Raw genomic sequence first — 11,715 nt, forward strand, 5'->3', positions numbered from 1 at the left:
AAAAGAAAACGATGATAGACACAAAAATTTCAAAAGAAGTTTTAATTTCGATAACATTTCGCTTGTTCTGCAGTTTGTCTCTGTTTTCAAGCAATATTACCATTTTCTTATAGATAATTCTAGCTACCCGCTAGTAACCTGCTGGTACTTGCTACCAGGTAGTGGGTCTCGTCGAAGTAGTCCCACTGCTGGTGTTGATGTGCTCAATCATGACCACCTTCCTAACGAGGATGAAGCATCACTGGCAACACACTAATATTTACCTTCGTGAAGGACCAGAATCCTCTCTCATACTCGCAATCTTTCTCCTCTAAGATAACTCAACTCCTACGCTTTCGCGAACGTACCATTTTTTATTTTTTTTACACGTTCACATGACTGACATTCGTGTCCTTAAACGTTCATTATGACGTTTTCACGTTCAAAGTTCACGATCCTCCTGCACATTCACTCTCACGTTTTCAAGGTTATGCACACACTACCATGATTAACGTGGAAACTACCATGACGGGACTTCGGGTATCTTCAGGGGACTTTGGGTGTCTTCAGGGGACTTTGGGTGCCTTCAGGGGACTTTGGGTGCCTTCATGAGACTTCGGGTGTGTTCAGAGGACTTCGGGTTCCTTCATGGGACTTCGGGTGCCTTCATGGGACTTCGGGTGCCTTCATGGGACTTCGGGTGCCTTAAGGGGACTTCGGGTGCCTTCATGGGACTTCGGGTGCCTTCAGGGGACTTTGGGTGCCTTCATGAGACTTTGGGTGTCTTCATGGGACTTCGGGTGCCTTCAGGGGACTTCGGGTGTCTTCAGGGGACTTCGGGTGTCTTCAGGGGACTTTGGGTGCCTTCATGAGACTTCGGGTGTCTTCATGGGACTTCGGGTGCCTTCAGGGGACTTCGGGTGTCTTCAGGGGACTTCGGGTGTCTTCAGGGGACTTTGGGTGCCTTCATGGGACTTCGGGTACCTTCAGGGGACTTCGGGTGTCTTCAGGGGACTTCGGGTGCCTTCAGGGGGCTTCGGGTGTCTTCAGGGGACTTCGGGTGTCTTCAGGGGACTTCGGGTGTCTTCAGAGGACTTCGGGTGTCTTCAGGGGACTTCGGGTCTCTTCAGGGGACTTTGGGTGTCTTCAGGGGACTTTGGGTGCCTTCAGGGGACTTTGGGTGCCTTCATGAGACTTCGGGTGTGTTCAGAGGACTTCGGGTGTCTTCAGGGGACTTCGGGTATCTTCAGGGGACTTCGGGTGTCTTCAGGGGACTTTGGGTGCCTTCATGGGACTTCGGGTGTCTTCAGGGGACTTCGGGTATCTTCAGGGGACTTCGGGTGTCTTCAGGGGACTTCGGGTATCTTCAGGGGACTTTGGGTGTCTTCAGGGGACTTCGGGTGTCTTCAGGGGACTTCGGGTGCCTTCAGGGGACTTCGGGTGTCTTCAGGGGACTTCAGGTGTCTTCAGGGGACTTCGGGTGCCTTCAAGGGACTTTGGGTGCCTTCAGGGGACTTCGGGCGCCTCCAGGAAACTTCGGGTGCCTTCCGGAAACTTCGGGTCCCTTCAGGGAACTTCGGGTGCCTTCCAGGAACTTCAGGTGCCTTTAGGCAACTTCGGGGGCGTTTAGGGATCTTCGGGTGCCTTCAGGGAACTTCAGGTGCCTTCAGGTTCCTTAAGGATATATGGGTGAGTACACAACTCGATTGCACCTGCCACGCACTCTGGGGACGGAGGACAGAGCCTGCACTACTCCTTGACTTTACATGAAATCAGTCTCTCGGATGGCTCTGGAGGCTTCCAGGAGTTCTGGAGGCTTCACTGTGTCTTTAGAGGCTTCCAGGAGCTCTGGAGGTTTTACTGTATCTTTAGAGGCTTCCAGGAATCGCTTGAGGCTTCCAGGTGTCTCTAGAAGCTTCCTGGTCCTTTAGAGGAATCTTTCAGGGGGTTTAAAGTGACTTCAAGGGGTTTTAGGACCCAATTAGGTGGTGACAAGAGTCATATTCAGGCAGTGTGACACTCAGGTGACATGATGGGTGAGTGAGAGATGAGAGTGAGAGATTAGAGTGAGAGAGAGAAAGAGAGAAAGAGAGAGAGAGAGAGAGAGAGAGAGAGAGAGAGAGAGAGAGAGAGAGAGAGAGAGAGAGAGAGAGAGAGAGAGAGAGAGAGAGAGAGAGAGAGAGAGAGAGAAAGAGCTATATCAGCTTGGGGAAATAGATGGCAAGTAACATTTGCACCTGAGAAAACGCAAATGATGATCGTCTCTAGGCACCATGATGGTAATGCTGGTGCAGTAGTAAGGATGAATGGGAGGGTGTTGGCACCTGGAGAAGAAGTTGATATCCTTGGGGTGAAATTTGACTCCAAACTAACCATGAAGAACCATGTTGTAAATCTAGCAAACAAGGCAGCCAGGAAGTTTACAGCACTTCGCCGTATCTCGCATCTGCTTGACAGTAGGAGTTGCAAGATTCTGTACGAGGCACAAGTACGCTCACACCTTGAGTATGCTCCACTTTCTTGGTTTGCTTGCCCCCCCCCCCCAATCTCATCTGCGACTGCTTGACAAAGTAGAGAACAGAGAAAGACGCCTCACCTCTCACCTGGACCCATCGTGGATAGTTCTGTCATTTCAGCAGAGCCTTCAACATAGGAGGGATGTGGGTGGCCTTACTGTTATGTACAAGGCCAATATTGTCAAAGTACCACACTTGGATCCACTTCGAGGACAGCGTGAAACAAGCTTTTATGCCACAAGACGGGCAGAAAGCAGCAACTTCACTCTGGCTGTACCCTTCTCCAGAACATCACTCCATCTGAGATCCTATATACCCAGGATGACTCGAGTATGGAACACATTCGTACAGCATAATGATGTCAACGAGATAAAGTCAGTTGATCAAATGAAAATGCTGGCCCACAGATGGCTCCAACTTCATCCTGTTCCCTACTTGTATGTCTCATAACAATAAAAATGCTTTCAAATGAGCTGATGTAGGTAACAGCTCTTAGCTTGTCAATAAAGTTAGGAATCCTTAACCTGTAAATAGCTGTCAATAAAACTAGGGATCCTTAACCTTGTCAAACCCTGAGTAAAAAATTAAAAGAGAGAGAGAGAGAGAGAGAGAGAGAGAGAGAGAGAGAGAGAGAGAGAGAGAATGAGAGAGGTGGAGGTAGGAGGGAAGGATGGAAGGACGCGGGAAGAGTAAGGGAAGGTGTCCACCATTTCAAGATCGATCCAAGGATGCGGAGGATGGCTCCAATTCCTTTGATCAAGAGCCCCTCTCGAGGGGTGGGGGAGGAGGGGGGTGACGGTCACCAACGTTTTACTAACGTTAAATGTAACGTTAAGTATAACGCTCTCTTACGTCTCCTGCCTATTTTTTTTTTTTTACACATTTTTCCATTTTTAACTATTTTTCCCCCTTTTAACTTATTTTTCTAACCTATTTTTGCCGTTTCCTTATTTTTTTTACTTATTTTTTTCCGTTTTTTTCCTATTTGTTTTTTTTATCTCAATTTTTAAATCCTATAATTTTTGTTTTTAATTTTTATGCATTTTTCCGTTTTCTTTTACCCGTTTTCTCAGTTTTTCCATTTACATCGATTTTTTTCATTATTTGTCTTTTTTTCCAGTTACCTTTTTCTTTTACCATTTTTTTCTGATTTACAAATTATTTTACCCTTTTCTTTTAGTTTCTAATCTTTTTCCAGTTTTATTTCTATTATTGTTCCAGATTTGCCTTTCCATTTTTACAATTTCTATTTTAACTCATTGTTTTCCAGTTTTAATTTTTATTATTGTTCTGACTTTGTTGTCAGTTTTTCTTCAGTTTCTTTTTATTTTTCTGGATTTTGGAATCAGAGTTAAAAATCTGTTGGGTTTTGTTGAGAGGAAGACGATGGGTCCCGCAGCCCGAGCCTAGGCCAGCCCTCCTGCCTGATGTAGTGGTGATCAGGCTGGTTGGTTTCAGGCTGGCTGTTGGAGCTTCCTGGTTTCAGGCTGGCTGTTGGAGCTTCCTGGTTTCAGGCTGGCTGTTGGAGCTTCCTGGTTTCAGGTTGGCTGTTGGGGCTGGCTCGCTATTAGGGCTGGTTGGCTGGCTGTTAGGGCTGGCTGACTGTTGTGGCGGGTTGGCTAGCTGGCTGACTGTTGGCGCGGGTTGACTAGCTGGCTGTTAGGCTTGGTTGGCTGGCTGGCTGGCCGCAGGCCACCAGGAAACTCTTGGAGTAATATTACTCTCATGGGAGTGATAATTCCATACTGTTGGTATAGTGGTGGTGGGGTTACTGCTGGTGTTGTTAGTGCTGCTGGTACTGCTGGTGTTGTTAGTACTACTGGTGCTGCTGGTGTTGTTAGTACTACTGGTGCTGCTGGTGTTGTTAGTGCTACTGGTGCTGCTGGTGTTGTTAGTACTACTGGTACTGCTGGTGTTGTTAGTACTACTGGTGCTGCTGGTGTTGTTACTGTTGCTAGTACTGGTGCTGCTGGTGTTGTTACTGTTGCTAGTACTGATGATGCTGGTGTTGTTACTGTTGCTAGTACTGGTGCTGCTGGTGTTGTTACTGTTGCTGGTACTGATGATGCTGGTGTTGTTAGTACTACTGGTGCTGCTGGTGTTGTTAGTGCTACTGGTGCTGCTGGTGTTGTTAGTGCTGCTGGTACTGCTGGTGTTGTTAGTACTACTGGTGCTGCTGGTGTTGTTAGTGCTACTGGTGCTGCTGGTGTTGTTAGTGCTACTGGTGCTGCTGGTGTTGTTAGTGCTACTGGTGCTGCTGGTGTTGTTAGTGCTACTGGTGCTGCTGGTGTTGTTAGTGCTACTGGTGCTGCTGGTGTTGTTAGTGCTACTGGTGCTGCTGGTGTTGTTAGTACTACTGGTGCTGCTGGTGTTGTTAGTACTACTGGTGCTGCTGGTGTTGTTAGTACTACTGGTGCTGCTGGTGTTGTTAGTACTACTGGTGCTGCTGGCGTTGTTAGTACTACTGGTGCTGCTGGTGTTGTTAGTGATACTGGTGCTGCTGTTGTTATTAGTGCTACTGGTGCTGCTGGTGTTGTTAGTGCTACTGGTGCTGCTGGTGTTGTTAGTGCTACTGGTGCTGCTGGTGTTGTTAGTGCTACTGGTGCTGCTGGTGTTGTTAGTGCTACTGGTGCTACTGGTGCTGTTGGTCTTGTTAGTGCTACTGGTGCTGCTGGTGTTGTGAGTGCTACTGGTGCTGCTGGTGTTGTTAGAGCTACTGGTGCTGCTGGTGTTGTTAGTTCTACTGGTACTGCTGGTGTTGGTAGTACTACTGGTGCTGCTGGTGTTGTTAGTACTACTGGTGCTGCTGGTGTTGTTAGTGCTACTGGTGCTGCTGGTGTTGTTAGTGCTACTGGTGCTGCTGGTGTTGTTAGTGCTATTGGTGCTGCTGGTGTTGTTAGTGCTACTGGTGCTGCTGGTGTTGTTAGTGCTACTGGTGCTGCTGGTGTTGTTAGTACTACTGGTGCTGCTGGTGTTGTTAGTACTACTGGTGCTGCTGGTGTTGTTAGTATTACTGGTGCTGCTGGTGTTGTTAGTACTACTGGTGCTGCTGGTGTTGTTAGTGATACTTATGCTGCTGTTGTTATTAGTGCTACTGGTGCTGCTGGTGTTGTTAGTGCTACTGGTGCTGCTGGTGTTGTTAGTGCTACTGGTGCTGCTGGTATTGTTAGTGCTACTGGTGCTGCTGGTGTTAGTGCTACTGGTGCTGCTGGTGTTGTTAGAGCTACTGGTGCTCCTGGTGTTGTTAGTGCTACTGGTACTGCTGGTGTTGTTAGTGCTACTGGTGCTGCTGGTGTTGTTAGTGCTACTGGTGCTGCTGGTGTTGTTAGTGCTACTGGTGCTGCTGGTACTGCTGGTGTTGTTAGTGCTATTTATGCTGCTGGTACTGCTGGTGTTGTTAGTGCTACTGGTGCTGCTGGTACTGCTGGTGTTCTTAGTGCTACTGGTGCTACTGGTACTGCTGGTGTTGTTAGTGCTACTGGTGCTGCTGGTGTTGTTAGTGCTACTGGTGCTGCTGGTGTTCTTAGTGCTACTGGTGCTGCTGGTATTGTTAGTGCTACTGGTGCTGCTGTGTTGTTAGTGCTACTGGTGCTGCTGGTGTTGTTAGTGCTACTGGTGCTGCTGGTGTTGTTAGTGCTACTTGTGCTACTGGTGCTGCTGGTGTTGTTAGTGCTACTCGTGCTGCTGGTGTTGTTAGTGCTACTGGTGCTGCTGGTGTTGTTAGTGCTACTGGTACTGCTGGTGTTGTTAGTGCTACTGGTGCTACTGGTACTGCTTGTGTTGTTAGTGCTACTGGTGCTGCTGGTGTTGTTAGTGCTCCTGGTGCTGCTGTTGTTGTTAGTGCTTCTGGTGCTGCTGGTGTTGTTAGTGCTATTGGTGCTGCTGGTGTTGTTAGTGCTACTGGTGCTGCTGGTGTTGTTAGTGCTACTGGTGCTGCTGGTGTTGTTAGTGCTACTGGTGCTGCTGGTGTTGTTAGTGCTACTGGTGCTGCTGGTGTTGTTAGTGCTACTGGTGCTACTGGTGCTGCTGGTGTTGTTAGTGCTACTGGTGCTGCTGGTGTTGTTAGTGCTACTGGTGCTGCTGGTGTTGTTAGTGCTACTGGTGCTGCTGGTGTTGTTAGTACTACTGGTGCTGCTGGTACTGCTGGTGTTGTTAGTACTACTGGTGCTGCTGGTACTGCTGGTGTTGTTAGTACTACTGGTGCTGCTGGTACTGCTGGTGTTGTTAGTACTACTGGTGCTGCTGGTACTGCTGGTGTTGTTAGTACTACTGGTGCTGCTGGTACTGCTGGTGTTGTTAGTGCTACTGGTACTGCTGGTGTTGTTAGTGCTACTGTTGCTGCTGGTGTTGTTAGTGCTGCTGGTACTGCTGGTGTTGTTAGTGCTACTGGTGCTGCTGGTACTGCTGGTGTTGTTAGTACTACTGGTGCTGCTGGTACTGCTGGTGTTGTTAGTACTACTGGTGCTGCTGGTACTGCTGGTGTTGTTAGTACTACTGGTGCTGCTGGTGTTGTTAGTACTACTGGTGCTACTGGTACTGCTGGTGTTGTTAGTACTACTGGTGCTACTGGTACTGCTGGTGTTGTTAGTACTACTGGTGCTACTGGTACTGCTGGTGTTAGTGCTACTGGTGCTACTGGTACTGCAGGTGTTGTTAGTACTACTGGTGCTGCTGGTACTGCTGGTGTTGTTAGTACTACTGGTGCTACTGGTACTGCTGGTGTTGTTAGTACTACTGGTGCTGCTGGTACTGCTGGTGTTGTTAGTACTACTGGTGCTGCTGGTACTGCTAGTGTTGTTAGTGCTACTGGTGCTGCTGGTACTGCTGGTGTTGTTAGTACTACTGGTGCTACTGGTGCTGCTGTTGTTGTTAGTGCTACTGGTGCTACTGGTACTGCTGGTGTTGTTAGTACTACTGGTGCTGCTGGTACTGCTGGTACTACTGGTGTTGTTAGTACTACTGGTGCTACTGGTACTGCTGGTGATGTTAGTACTACTGGTGCTGCTGGTGTTGTTAGTACAACTGGTGCTACTGGTACTGCTGGTGTTGTTAGTACTACTGGTGCTGCTGGTACTGCTGGTGTTGTTAGTACTACTGGTGCTACTGGTACTGCTGGTGTTGTTAGTACTACTGGTGGTACTGGTACTGCTGGTGTTGTTAGTACTACTGGTGCTACTGGTACTGCTGGTGTTGTTAGTACTACTGGTGCTACTGGTACTGCTGGTGTTGTTAGTACTACTGGTGCTACTGGTACTGCTGGTGTTGTTAGTGCTACTGGTGCAGCTGGTACTGCTGGTGTTGTTAGTACTACTGGTGCTACTGGTACTGCTCGTGTTGTTAGTACTACTGGTGCTGCTGGTACTGCTGGTGTTGTTAGTGCTACTGGTTCTGCTGGTCCTGCTGGTGTTGTTAGTACTACTGGTGCTACTGGTACTGCTGGTGTTGTTAGTGCTACTGGTGCTGCTGGTCCTGCTGGTGTTGTTAGTACTACTGGTGCTACTGGTACTGCTGGTGTTGTTAGTACTACTGGTGCTGCTGGTACTGCTGGTGTTGTTAGTACTACTGGTGCTGCTGGTGTTGCTATTACTACTGGTGCTACAGGTACTGCTGGTGTTGTTAGTACTACTGGTGCTACTGGTACTGCTGGTGTTGTTATTACTACTGGTGCTGCTGTTACTGCTGGTGTTGTTAGTGCTACTGGTGCTGCTGGTACTGCTGGTGTTGTTAGTGCTACTGGTGCTGCTGGTGTAGTTAGTGCTACTGGTGCTGCTGGTGTTGTTAGTGCTACTGGTGCTGTTGGTACTGCTGGTGTTGTTAGTACTACTGGTGCTACTGGTGCTGCTGGTGTTGTTAGTGCTACTGGTGCTGCTGGTGTTGTTAGTGCTACTGGTGCTGCTGGTGTTGTTAGTGCTACTGGTGCTGCTGGTGTTGTTAGTGCTACTGGTGCTGCTGGTGTTGTTAGTGCTACTGGTGCTGCTGGTGTTGTTAGTGCTACTGGTGCTGCTGGTGTTGTTAGTGCTGCTGGTACTGCTGGTGTTGTTAGTGCTACTGGTGCTGCTGGTGTTGTTAGTGCTATTTGTGCTACTGGTGCTGCTGGTGTTGTTAGTACTACTGGTGCTGCTGGTACTGCTGGTGTTGTTAGTGCTACTGGTGCTGCTGGTGTTGTTAGTGCTACTGGTGCTGCTGGTGTTGTTAGTACTACTGGTGCTGCTGGTACTGCTGGTGTTGTTAGTACTACTGGTGCTGCTGGTACTGCTGGTGTTGTTAGTACTACTGGTGCTGCTGGTACTGCTGGTGTTGTTAGTACTACTGGTGCTGCTGGTACTGCTGGTGTTGTTAGTACTACTGGTGCTGCTGGTACTGCTGGTGTTGTTAGTACTACTGGTGTTGCTGGTACTGCTGGTGTTGTTAGTGCTACTGGTACTGCTGGTGTTGTTAGTGCTACTGTTGCTGCTGGTGTTGTTAGTGCTGCTGGTACTGCTGGTGTTGTTAGTGCTACTGGTGCTGCTGGTGTTGTTAGTGATACTGGTGCTGCTGGTGTTGTTAGTGATACTGGTGCTACTGGTGCTGCTGGTGTTGTTAATACTACTGGTGCTGCTGGTACTGCTGGTGTTGTTAGTGCTACTGGTGCTGCTGGTGTTGTTAGTGCTACTGGTGCTGCTGGTGTTGTTAGTGCTACTGGTGCTGCTGGTACTGCTGGTGTTGTTAGTACTACTGGTGCTACTGGTACTGCTGGTGTTGTTAGTGCTACTGGTGCTGCTGGTACTGCTGGTGTTGTTAGTACTACTGGTGCTGCTGGTACTGCTGGTGTTGTTAGTGCTACTGGTGCTGCTGGTACTGCTGGTGTTGTCAGTACTACTTTTGCTGCTGGTACTGCTGGTGTTGTTAGTGCTACTGGTGCTGCTGGTACTGCTGGTGTTGTTAGTACTACTGGTGCTGCTGGTACTGCTGGTGTTGTTAGTGCTACTGGTGCTGCTGGTACTGCTGGTGTTGTTAGTACTACTGGTGCTGCTGGTACTGCTGGTGTTGTTAGTACTACTGGTGGTGCTGGTACTGCTGGTGTTGTTAGTACTACTGGTGCTGCTGGTACTGCTGGTGTTGTTAGTGCTACTGGTGCTGCTGGTGTTGTTAGTGCTACTGGTGCTGCTGGTACTGCTGGTGTTGTTAGTACTACTGGTGCTGCTGGTACTGCTGGTGTTGTTAGTACTACTGGTGCTGCTGGTACTGCTGGTGTTGTTAGTGCTACTGGTGCTGCTGGTGTTGTTAGTGCTACTGGTGCTGCTGGTACTGCTGGTGTTGTTAGTGCTACTGGTGATGCTGGTACTGCTGGTGTTGTTAGTACTACTGGTGCTGCTGGTTCTGCTGGTGTTGTTAGTACTACTGGTGCTACTGGTACTGCTGGTGTTGTTAGTACTACTGGTGCTGCTGGTACTGCTGGTGTTGTTAGTGCTACTGGTGCTGCTGGTGTTGTTAGTGCTACTGGTGCTGCTGGTACTGCTGGTACTGCTGGTGTTGTTAGTACTACTGGTGCTGCTGGTACTGCTGGTGTTGTTAGTACTACTGGTACTGCTGGTACTGCTGGTGTTGTTAGTACTACTGGTGCTGCTGGTACTGCTGGTGTTGTTAGTACTACTGGTGCTGCTGGTACTGCTGGTGTTGTTAGTACTACTGGTGCTGCTGGTACTGCTAGTGCTACTGGGGCTACTACTACTGTTGCTGCTGCTGGTACTATTGTTTCCAGCACCATTGATTATCCCAGTTATGTCGAACACAGCCCTGAGTGAGTGAGAGAGAGAGAGAGAGAGAGAGAGAGAGAGAGAGAGAGAGAGAGAGAGAGAGAGAGAGAGAGAGAGAGAGAGAGAGAGAGAGAGAGAGAGTGCTTTTTACACTCAGTCCTGATTGTCACGATCTTCATTTCGATCGTGAAAGGCAGTTCACAATCATATTTCACTCTCCTCTTCAGAATAAGTATTAAGAACGCGTCTCGCGGGAGCGCAAGGCGAGAACAAGAACTGCTCCTCGCGTCCCAAGCCAGCGCAAGAAATCCCGTCAGTGAGTGAACATTTACCAACCCCCGGCGCTGTTAGCGCCTCTTAAACATAGGCGAGGTATTAATTTTTCATTTATCTGCGCAGTGAGTGCGCCATCATTCGACTCTCCTCATTCGTATTTGTCCACGCCTGTGATGGGTCAGCCACGCCTGTGATGGGTCACCCACGCCTGTGATGGGTCAGCCACGCCTGTGATGGGTCAGCCACGCCTGTGATGGATCAACCACTCCTCTGATCGATCAACCATGCGTCTTGTGGATCAACCGCGCCTGTGATGGATCAACCACTCCTCTGATGGATCAACCACGCCTCTGATGGATCAACCACGCTTCTGGTGGATCAACCATGCGTCTTGTGGATCAACCACGCCTGTGATGAATCAACCGCGCCTGTGATGGATCAACCACGCTTCTGGTGGAGCAACCACGCCTGTGATGGATCAACCACTCCTCTGATGGATCAACCACTCCTCTGATGGATCAACCACGCCTCTGATGGATCAACCACGCCTCTGATGGATCAACCACGCCTCTGATGGATCAACCACGCCTCTGATGGATCAACCACGCCTCCCTCCTCCTTCCTTCACTACGCCTCTGCTACCTACCTCATTCATCCAAATTCCTTCCCTTTGTTTACCTTCCTCTAGTGTTTACCGCTTTTTCGATACTAGAATTGCAATCTCTGACTAAGAGACAAAGATTTACAAGTGACAATCTTTTATACACACCTCATACATATTGCTGTATTTTTTTTTTTTTTGAGAGAGAGAGAGCTAACCTTCTTGGGTACATTCATGGTGGCATGAAGGCTCAATCCTGCGTTGGGAAGTAGTGACCCGGACCGTGTGATGAGTCAGGACGTTGGTGCTCCACACCCACATCCCAATTCATAAGCTGAATACGTCAGTTAATTCACACAACTTATTACGTCAGTTAATTCACACAACTTAATACGTTAGTTAATTCACACAATACGTCAGTTAATTCATTCATACAACTAATACGTCACTTAACTCATTCATACACCATAATACGTCAGCTGTCTATCTCATTCGTATGAATTTACCGGCAGCACTGCAACATTGTCAATAGACTGTGTGATTTACGGCGCTAAGGGATGCCTCTAGGTGGGACATTATACCCTCAGGAACGATATTCTCTTTAACC

General features: G+C 48.6%; 1 protein-coding gene across 2 annotated transcripts in view; it reads left to right on the plus strand.

The window, feature by feature from the left end:
- LOC128685340 (connectin) overlaps positions 1-11,715 on the plus strand; it is a 457,747-nt gene that overhangs the window by 78,583 nt on the left and 367,449 nt on the right. The gene's annotated exons all lie outside the window — the stretch shown is intronic.

Source organism: Cherax quadricarinatus, chromosome 8 (assembly GCF_038502225.1).
Source record: "Cherax quadricarinatus isolate ZL_2023a chromosome 8, ASM3850222v1, whole genome shotgun sequence".
Taxonomy (NCBI): Eukaryota; Metazoa; Arthropoda; class Malacostraca; order Decapoda; family Parastacidae; genus Cherax; species Cherax quadricarinatus.